Source organism: Plectropomus leopardus, chromosome 19 (assembly GCF_026936395.1).
Source record: "Plectropomus leopardus strain MGB_pleo_1.0 chromosome 19, ASM2693639v1, whole genome shotgun sequence".
Taxonomy (NCBI): domain Eukaryota; kingdom Metazoa; phylum Chordata; class Actinopteri; order Perciformes; family Serranidae; genus Plectropomus; species Plectropomus leopardus.
In genome coordinates, this window is record NC_142194.1 from 22,576,447 (window position 1) to 22,586,858 (window position 10,412).

The window sequence follows — 10,412 nt, forward strand, 5'->3', positions numbered from 1 at the left end:
AGTTATTTTATCTTACAGCAAGAGACACACAGCCGAATGTATCAAGAATATGGCCAAGAATAAGATATGCAAGCAAACAAAAATAAACATGATATTTCTATAGAATCAAGAGCTCACTAAACAAATTCACCTAAAAAAGTGTTTCACTGCTGGAAAGATGGTCTTTTCATAGAACTAAGCTGTCTACAGAGAAGAAAGATGTGAATATTAATAGTAATAATGTGAAATTGGTGCTTTATGACCAGAGAAAGCAGAAAAGGGGCTGTGGTATTTGGTTTTGCTCAAGATATAGCAAACCTACAACTACCAGAATGCACTTTTGACACAGAAAATAACATAGCGGCCAGCTGGAAACAAACAATCTCGATTTACAGCTGAACAGTACACTAAAACATGTTCCTACAAACATTTGAGGTAAGAAATAGGCAATGCAGAAACAGAATCTTGGTTGTTATTTTATCAGCACTGCTTAGTTTTACAGTACAGCAAACAGTATGGCGCCCACTTTCTGTTCATAAACTCTCACTACTGAAGCTAAACTGTGCTCAAACAACCCAGAGTATTTTTCTTTTAGTGTAGAATTATGATGAGTTGAGACGGACCAGGGTTTTCCACACTTTCGTTTGTTTGTGGCGGCCTGCCACGACCAAAACATCTGCCGCCACTTGGGTTGCAAATTGTAAGCACTTTCCTTAATGGGTTAATCAGTAAAATTAAGAATTGATTGATCGATATTTGAAAAAAAAGCACAAAAATGACTGACGCACAAAAATTTTATCATCAGTCAAAGCTCACAGCAACATATGTCATGTATTTTGACAGGAATTCATCGATTAATATTGACACATTCAATTAAATTCTTAATGACTGATTAATCGATCATTGATAATTGTTACCACCACGAGCTGATGATCTATTTTTGGAGCTGGATCATTCATAATTACTGTACAGTTGATTGCACCTCGCTCTCAGAGCGTACTCACAAGGAGCAGCAGAACGTCAGGCGTAGTGAAAGTGAAAGTGAAACACTAATTGCACTGATTCCAAAAGTTTGCATTCACTCGCCTCTGAGGCAGCTGCTATTCTCATTTATCGATCTGATCAGCTCTGACCGGATCAACTGATCAATTACCCACCTGGCTACTCAAACATCACAAACTACCGTTGAGGAAAAATAAAAGCATGTAGCGCTCCGCCTGCACTGCATTCACTGACCCACAAATTAAGAGAGCAGACACAGAAAAAAGATATATGATATATGAACACCTGGGCTAAATGCAGAGTCAACAATGGATCTTTTTTGGCATGATTTAGACCAAACCAAGCAAAATCTGTTTGTGTTTACTTCCATACTGTGGCGAAAGCTGCAAGAATGTATTTGCAAGATGACTGCTGTAACCTTGATATATAATTTTCTAATGTCCCCACATTTCCATATTATCGTCAAATCTTTGGATGGCTCCACCCTGCAGCAAAAATGTCAGCTTCATTTGCCAGCAGTATCTGGCTGCAAAGGGACCAGAAATAATACATAAGCAACTTCTATACTGCTTTTCAGAAAATGTCATTCGGTAAATCAAATAAAAGCCACGTTGGAGAGAGAGTGTGCCCTCTTGTCCTGTTCTAGCAGGCCTGTTTAAACACTGCAGAGTGTGTGTGAGCTGCTGTTTGGCTTCAGCGTGCGCTGTGACATGATTTTCTCTCCCATTTGAAAAACAGAACGGCAGATATGAGGGTGACTGTGAGACTAGAGGATCTGTGGCTGCATGTGGAAACGGGGCTGAGAGATGTGACAGTGTGTGTCAGGCTGTCAACCCAATTCAACGCTTAGTAGGCTGAGAAACATACATGTGTGCGCCCCCGATCACACAGTGTAATACAGCCAGAGCTGCACGCAAGTGAAATATGTTAGACTCTTTTGATTGCCACTCAGAATGAAATTTAAGACAAAATCTAAGGACGATTATATCCAAATTTTTGGTATAACATAAATTAAAAATTTGATTATATAAGTGAAGTGTTGAAAAGGCAAAATCTTTTTTTTTTTAGAAAGGAGCACATAGAAGACAATAAATAAATTATATTTTAGTAAAATATTTGGTTTACCAACCAAAGTGGGAAATATCTGGCAGTGTTTGGCCAGTTTTCTTGGCGATTTTGTGTTTCAGATTCCGCTGCCTGGATTCCCATCATGACGAGTTTAAGACGAGGAATTCGGTACCTTATTATTAAACAGAAAAGTAGATGTTGCCAATTATTTTGAGATTCAACTATGCAATGTCAGAAAAAAAACAATTTATAAAATCCTACTTCCCATGTTTGAGTATTTTCTCAAACTTTTGAGATATTTAATTCAAGTCATTTTAATACAAATTAAGGCCTCATTTTTAGACTAATAAATGCCTTTTAAGACCTTTTAAGGATCCGCAGGAACTCTGCCTCTTTCAAAATGGAAATACAGTCTCTGACAACCTGACAGAAAAGAACAGATAACTGTGTCAAAAGTGTCAGGTGCCGTTTTTGTAAAGGTGAACACACATTCGTCTTGGCAATGCTGTCCAGATCTACACTGGTGTCTTCCCCAGAGCTGTCCATCACACTGTGTCTCCTGAGAGTCCATCTGTCTCTCACCGGCTAGCACAGGTCTGTTCACTCTGAATGCAGTGACTTTACTGTCCAGATTATATCAGTGAGGTTCAAGTTATGTGGGCGACCAATATTGAGTTCACCAGCAATTTGGGACTTTGATTTTATCTTTGCATCACTTACACTGAGCCAAAGTAATGGCTGCTGATAAGAGCCCATAAGGGCACACTCTGTGGTAACCATTAAACAATTAAGGTAATAAAGGCAATGAAGGCACTGAAGCATGTTTATGTTGTGCGTGTGCGTGTGTGTGTGTGTGTGTGTGTGTGTCTCTTTCATTCTGTGTCCCCTCTCTAAATTCAGACGCTTCTGCGGGTCTGTGAACACAGTGCAGGAGGAACTTCATGAGTTTGTTTTTCCTCAGCAGGAGTTTGAGGAATTTGAGTCTCTGGTTGGAAAATTAACTTTCTTGTTTTCTTTTGCTACTGTGTACTTTTTATTGTTTTCAGATAGTAGCAATTTGGTTGCTTAAAATATTCCTTATTGTTGTGTCTTCAGGGTTTCCCAAACATTCACTTATTACTGCCGACACATACTGATTTTATACCCTTACTCTGGGCACAGACGCAGCAGCAGAACACTAGGCACAGTGAAAGTGAAACTCAGCTGTTACTGGCCTTGGTTCTTAAAGTTTGTTTTCACTTGCCTCTGCAGCAGCTGCTCCTGTCACCCATCGATCTGATTTAGCTCTAACCGGATCTACGATTCAGTCCCACCCTGCAATTCAAACTCCTTAAACTGCTGCTGAGAAATAAAGGAACTCATGAGGACTTCACAGTGGCTACGGCAGTTATTTTATACAGTCTATGGGTAATACCATGCCTACTTAAAGACCCATTTGGCCAGGCGGTGGAAGAGACAAAGTTCCATCCAATAAAGTATGCAGAGTGCAAGAGACCAGTCTCAGCACCAGCAAATACACCCATCCACTGGAGCATGCAGCCTGGCTCGCAGAGAAACACCCCCATTACAAACAGTAACTTTACTATGTGCTTTCCACCCCCTTAATAAACAACTCACACATGCTGCTGCTTTTTTATAGGAACATGCGGTATGTGTTTTGATTTACATTGATATGAATGTAGATTTTTTTTATTCCTCATACCAGAGTGATTTTCTGTTTGCAGCTCTGACAATTTGATCAGGTTCTTCTAGCACTTAGCTTAAGGTAATCTTAAACAACAGGAATCATTGTTAGTGTCATCAAACATGACATACATGATCAAATGTACTCGTAAACCTTAACAACGAGAGTTATTTGAACAGGCTTAGGTGTCAGCACAAAACATATTTGCACAAAGAAAAAAAGCAGCTAATGAAATATAACATCTTGCAGAAAAGGATTTAAACATGATCCAAAGGTGTGGAAAGACACAAGCGAGTGGTGACTCTCTCTCAGAGAAACTGTCTTTGCACTCACCCATGACTGTTTGAACTGTGGCATGCTGTTGCTTTATTTTGACAGGGCTGATCCTGGCTGCCAGTTTATGGCGGAACGACAAGCACATGCCACAGTTTGACCTTTCTTTATATCAAAAATTCACTACACCTACCAAGGCATGTTATGCTGGTAAAAGATGACATATTAATGCAGTGTGGATACAAAAAGTCACTTGTTTTATGGATTTTGGCATAGAATGAAATAAAAAAATTAACAGCCAACTGTTAAACCACTGAGAAAAATTAAAATGATCTAATGTTCAAAGATTAAATGAGCCCAAAATTTGCCAGTATCAACTAATGGGAGCTCCAGATATGACTGTGGGCTCATCATGTGTTAGCCAGCACCTATGATCCCATCTCTGTGGGCAACCTTTTGGTGCAGGAATCAGATTTCTTGGTGCTTTTGGCTGACCACTGCTGTTCTCTTGGCAGGTTGTACAGAAAACATCACTAGCAATGTGCAGTGCAGTCTAGGAGCTACATCACCCAAATGTGACTGCAGGAACATTTTTAGGGAGATGGTTTGATCAGATAATTCTAGTAAACATTGTGAACTTATTATCACTGATGATATTATGGATTACAAAACTTGATAAGATATATACTTCGCTGTTCAAAGGGTAACGTCAGCATTTTTCAACCTTCACCCTATTTTCTCTTGTTTTTGTACCTATGTGACTAACAAAATCTTTTTTTTTGACTGGTCCAGTATTAAGCGATAACACTACAGCCAGCAGCTGTGAAAAAGGCTATTATGTAACCAATCAGGGCATTTGTGCATCGTCAACATACGTCCACTGACAGTGTTTAGGTTTGGTTTTTTTGCCACTGACAGGCTCAGATTGGTATTTTAAGTGTCTTAAGACATGGAAATCTTGTTAAAGATTATTTTTGTTTAACCAGAAACAGCCCCAAAATCGCAATAACCAAACCCATCAGAGTCGATTCAAATAAACAGTAATTTAATCACTTTAAAACACACTTCATTCAAAGTTGAAAGAAACAAAAAATAAAACTATAAAAATTATAATATAAAAAATAAAACTCACAAAAATCATCTTGGTCATTCTTGTAATGTTGGAAGACTAGCCAACTCTAGTGTGGTTTAAATAAACCCTTGATTTACATAGTCAGATAAGAAAATATGCTGACTCTTTACACGCTAAAATTAGTGTTTATTTTAATGGGGGCTGTTGGGTTTGGCGATAGTGTTTTCAGGTCTGTTTGTGTTTAAATAAAAAGGATCTTGTGAGGGCTGGGCAATAAAATGATATAGGTAATGTCCTTGATAGTGATATAATAAATGTTCAATAAACCATGCATGCCCCCATAGAGGGGGGCAGTTATGAACCTTTAATGCCCGTGAGAACCCGCCATTAACCCGAAGAAGACAGTGAGAGCGTCCAGCTTTAGCCAGCCATGAATGCATAGGGCACATTACAACAACATTCAACTCACACATAAAGTTATATTTTAGTTTGAATGTTTGACCATGGATGACCTGGCACCATGACTGAATCCTCCACATAACATTAGCGACAGTAGCTGGATGGGCCGACTCATATAATAGTAATGGTGAGTTAGCAAGTTAAAGTGACTAAACCGGCTATTTCATATTATATGACAAAATGTGACTGAAGGTAATAATGTGAATAAAACTCTTAGACATTTCCTCATTTGTAAACTTCCGTCTTTTGTTACTGTTTTGATGAAGAAATGGCAGAAATACAAACTGTCATTGTAAAAGTTATACAAATAGTACAGACCACAATTGAGATTTCTGTTTTTTTTTAGTTATTCCATTTACATTGTTAACTATGACACTTCCAAAATATTTTAAACTCATGCACAATGATTTTGGCATGCTCATTATTTTATTTAATGACATTATTTTGATTTAAATTGTTTTTAATCTCCCTCAGATGTATTAGTCTGCAAAGCCCCAGTTTGGAGAAGCAGTTTGGAGTCGGACACAGAAGCTAAGCAATGTGCTGCTGTGGATGTGTCAGAAAGTAAACATATTTTATCCACCTAAAAAAATAAAAAATCATTATCAGGTTGAGTTACGCTATATTAAGAGTATTTTCACCGCTTTACCTTAACGTCAGACAGCCCGTTCCAAAAGTAAAGTCGTCATCATCACTGAACACAAGAGCTGCTGGTCTACCACTGCTTTGATTATTTACTTAGTTTGTGTTATTGTGCAACTTGGGGGAATCTGAACAAACACTTTTAAACGTCATAGTCACACAAAAACACAAACAACTCACTGATCAACGCAGTGGCAGACCAACAGCTCTTGTCTTCAGTGGTGTTAAATCCCTGTTTTTCTCAATGGAATCTGGCTTTGGAGGGAGCAATATAATGGCCTAATTTTCCTGTTGGAAATCACTTTCTGACATCAAAGTAAAGCAGTAAAAATATTCTCAATATAGTATACAAAAAAAGAGAAAAAAGGGTTAAAAAAAGACATTTTAAAAAAGTGCTTTATATATAGATAAAGTAGTTAATGTTTTTTTGAAATAATGATAGTAAACATGTATATAGTTTTCTGGACATTTTCGAATAAACTGATTTGCTTAGGTTTAAAAGGAAAATACTTGTGAAAGGCGTCTGAACAAAGCACAAGAAAATGATGTCGTTCCAGGTTTTAAAGGGTCAGATACTTTACATACGAAAACAGATGTGATTGTTTCAACTGTTGTACAGGTCACTGCGCTCGTACTTCCATGCATCCTTTGTGAAAACATAAATACAACCAACAGATGGCAGAGGGCAGAGTGAAAAGTTTCAAACAAAACAAACACGGAAACGGGTGAAAGAGGTCATAATATTGTACCTTTAAATTTAGGCAGCATTACAGAAAGTCTATGCGACAACCTCCCTGTCATCTATATCTGCAAGCTTTCAGAAAATATGCACAAATACAAAAAAAAATGAACGCAGAGTACATACAAAGGCTATGTCTATCTACATATGTAATAGTGAGCATAAATGAGTCCTTATTTGAGCAGTCTGAGCCTGTTTATAGCAAAAATGACCACTTTTAATGGACACATGCTGACAGTGCACAGTTGCCCCATATGCTTACATTGCAGGTGTTTCACAGCTGCAGCCCTCTCTCAATACTGGACCAATTTTAAAAACTGTTGTTCACATCAGTCACGCAGACACAAAATCATTGAAAAATAGAGTCCAGGTTGAAAAATGCCAAAGTCACCCTTTAAATGAACAGAGATACTGCAACAGTATAATTACCGGTGTAAACCCGGCTATGCTCAGTGCACAGAGCAGGCGCTGAACACCTTTAAAGCTAACAGAAAGATCACAACACAGAGGAAATACAAGCAAACTAGTGTTAGCTAAAAGCAGGGTGTATTCAAAGGCGACACTATTTCTGTTTACATGGAAGATGACCACAGACTGGAGGTCACAGCGCTTTAGTTGAACCTTTAACTACTTCCATGACTGGTAACAGTTCCCACTTTACAGTGTAAGTAATGTGTGTGTAGCCCTGACATGGATACTTCCCAGTGTAGCCACTCAGTCTGGTTGCCTTCTCCCAGTTAGGCCAGACCTGTCCTGCTTGCCTGCTGTGCTGGTCAACATCTATATGATAGTAACACCTATTTACAGTAACGTGTGTGTGACCGTGTGCTCCCATCCCCCAACTGTTGACAATAACACGTCAAACATGTCTCATAGGAAGAAAATAAGCCATAGTGGAGCTCACCCTCTCCGGTTAATTCCACCAGTGTCGACCCGCAGTCGCCGTTGCTGCTGCCTGCTGGAGACACAACCCGGATTTTTTTTTTTTTTTTTTTTAGGAGAAAAACAGCTCTTTAATCCCGTCTTCCTCCGGATACACTCCCGTTTCCCCTCACACTAGCAGGCCGGGATCATCGCAGAATACATGTGTAGCCTCTACGTAACCTAATCTTTGTGCTTCCGTGACACAAGCAGTTTCTGCCATTTCATACCAACGTCGTCGAAACCTTGCGATGTTTCCTCGGCTGCACAATGAGGACCGGGGGGACGTTCAAGACCGCCTGCGCGTTCCCGGCAGCCGCTACGGGAAGCGGAAGCGACCGTTTCGCAACGTTTTGAAATGACACGGCTCGCATACAGCACACAGCCTCAATTTTCTAGGTGTGTTTTTAAAAATTTATAACAAATGAAATACATAATTTAGACATTAATACATGAATCCAAACGTTATATAAATGACTTTACAAATGGGATAGTACTTTTAAGAGTGTAAGATTGCACTTTTTTTTTTATTTTAGCAAAAAGGGTCCTGAAATTATGAATACCGTTTACAGTGTTAACATAACAAAACAGAAATATATAATAGGCTTATGAAAGACAAAAAATAAAAAAAATGGCCATGTGTTGTTAATGTGGCCATGTGTTTTTCTGTATAGAATTATCTCATTTAGAAATGAAATACAGGGCTTATAAAAAGTCATTTATGAATAAAGTATTTATCCAGAATAATTGAATTATAATGCCCAAACTCTGCTCTTTTGTGTTCTATTAGGACACAAAACTATATTTTGGTTCTTAAGAAGTCAAACAATGTTTTAAAAAATCCCAAAAGGTCCAGTTAAATTACCACTTACTGATAATCTGCATATGTTACTTGAGTGATTCAATTCCATGTTACTTTATACTTTATATTATACTGTCTACATTTATCTGATAGCTCTCGTTACTTTTCAAATTAAGATTACATAAAAGCATTTGAAACACATACCAAACGGAGTAATGAAGTAAAACACATTAATCAATGCTGTCCTATTGATTATTCTTAAAACATTTTTTATAAAATATAAATTCACAATATATTGCTATATATCTGAGTATAATAGAGTTATGTCATTTAATCAATTAAATCAATCAAATTTACCCTTATGAAAGCTATTGCTTTAGGCAGGAGATCACGTGCAGGCATCACCTTGACATTTCTTCCACGGGTCAGTGTGTTAATTATTCCTGGGGCCGTGAAGGACAGAGGCGTAAATCCAGATTAAGTTACAAGCCCCCTCTTGATGATGTGGCTGAGGATAAAGTGGTGGGTCTGCATGTATTATGTGTTAAAGTATTTGGACAAAAATTCATCCTGGTTTTATACCTTCACAAAACACTAAAGTAGAAGTTACAGCTTACATCTACGTCTGTGAAAACATGGATACTACACAGAAATCTTCCACTGGCAACACAGAAGATCTATACAGTCTATGACCTAATGTCTTCCCTTCTGTTCCTGTGATAGGAAGTTGGTAATGGACAGAAAAGTTTTTTTTTACTGAACACTATGATGTCACACTTAAGTTGACATCATAGTTTTTCGCACGTTTTGTTTATAAAATGTCATCGCTTCATCATTTTATCCTATTAGACATTTGTGGAGAAATTTGTTCTTATTAATACCCCCGATTTTGAGTATGTTTTGTGAGGTCACAGTGACCTTAACCTTAGACCTTCAACCACCAAATTCTAATCAATTCATTCTTGATTCCTAGTGAACGTTTGTGTCAAATCTAAGGAAACTCCCTTCAGGCCTTCTTGAGATATCGCTTTGTCAAGAATAAGACGGACGCAGGATCACAGTGACCTTTGACCAACAAATTCTTATCAGTTCACTGTTGAGTCCAAGGGGACATTTGTGCCAAATTGGAAGAACTTTCCTCAAGGTGTTCTTCAGATATTGCATTCACAAGAATGAGGCGGATGCAAGGTCATCGTGACTTTGACCTTTGACCACCAAAATCTAATCAGTTTTTCTTTGGGTCTGATGGATGTTTTTACCAAATTTGAAAAAAAGCAAAAGAAAAAACAAACCTCAAGCTGTTTTTGAGATTTGGCATTCAAAAGAATGAGACAGATGAGGTCACAGTGACCTTGACCTTTGACCTATGACCACCATTTTCTAACCAGTTCATTGCTAAGTCCAAGAGGACATTTGTGCCAATTTTGAAGAAAAAAAACCCTCGCGCTGTTTTTTAGATATAGCATTTACACGAATGATACAGATGAAGTCACAGTGACTGTGACCATTGACCTTTGACCACCAAATCTTATCAGTTCATCATTCAATCCACATCAATGTCTGTGCCAAATTTGATAAAATTCATCAAAATATTCTTAAGATATTTACTTTATGAGAATGGAGCTTATGAAGGCACAGTGACCTTGACCTTTGACCACCAAAATCTAATCAGTTCATCACAGAGTCCAATAAATATTTGTGCTAAATTTGAAAACAATCCCTCAAGCAGTTCTTGAGATATGACGCTCTCAAGATGAGACAGACGAGGTCA

General features: G+C 38.0%; 1 protein-coding gene across 1 annotated transcript in view; it reads right to left on the bottom strand.

The window, feature by feature from the left end:
- Positions 1-8,130, bottom strand: part of mapk8b (mitogen-activated protein kinase 8b) — a 45,694-nt gene extending 37,564 nt beyond the window's left edge. The window contains 1 exon segment of the mRNA XM_042507940.2: positions 7,823-8,130. The gene's annotated coding sequence lies outside the window, so the exon portion shown is untranslated.
- Between the last annotated feature and the right edge of the window lie 2,282 nt (positions 8,131-10,412).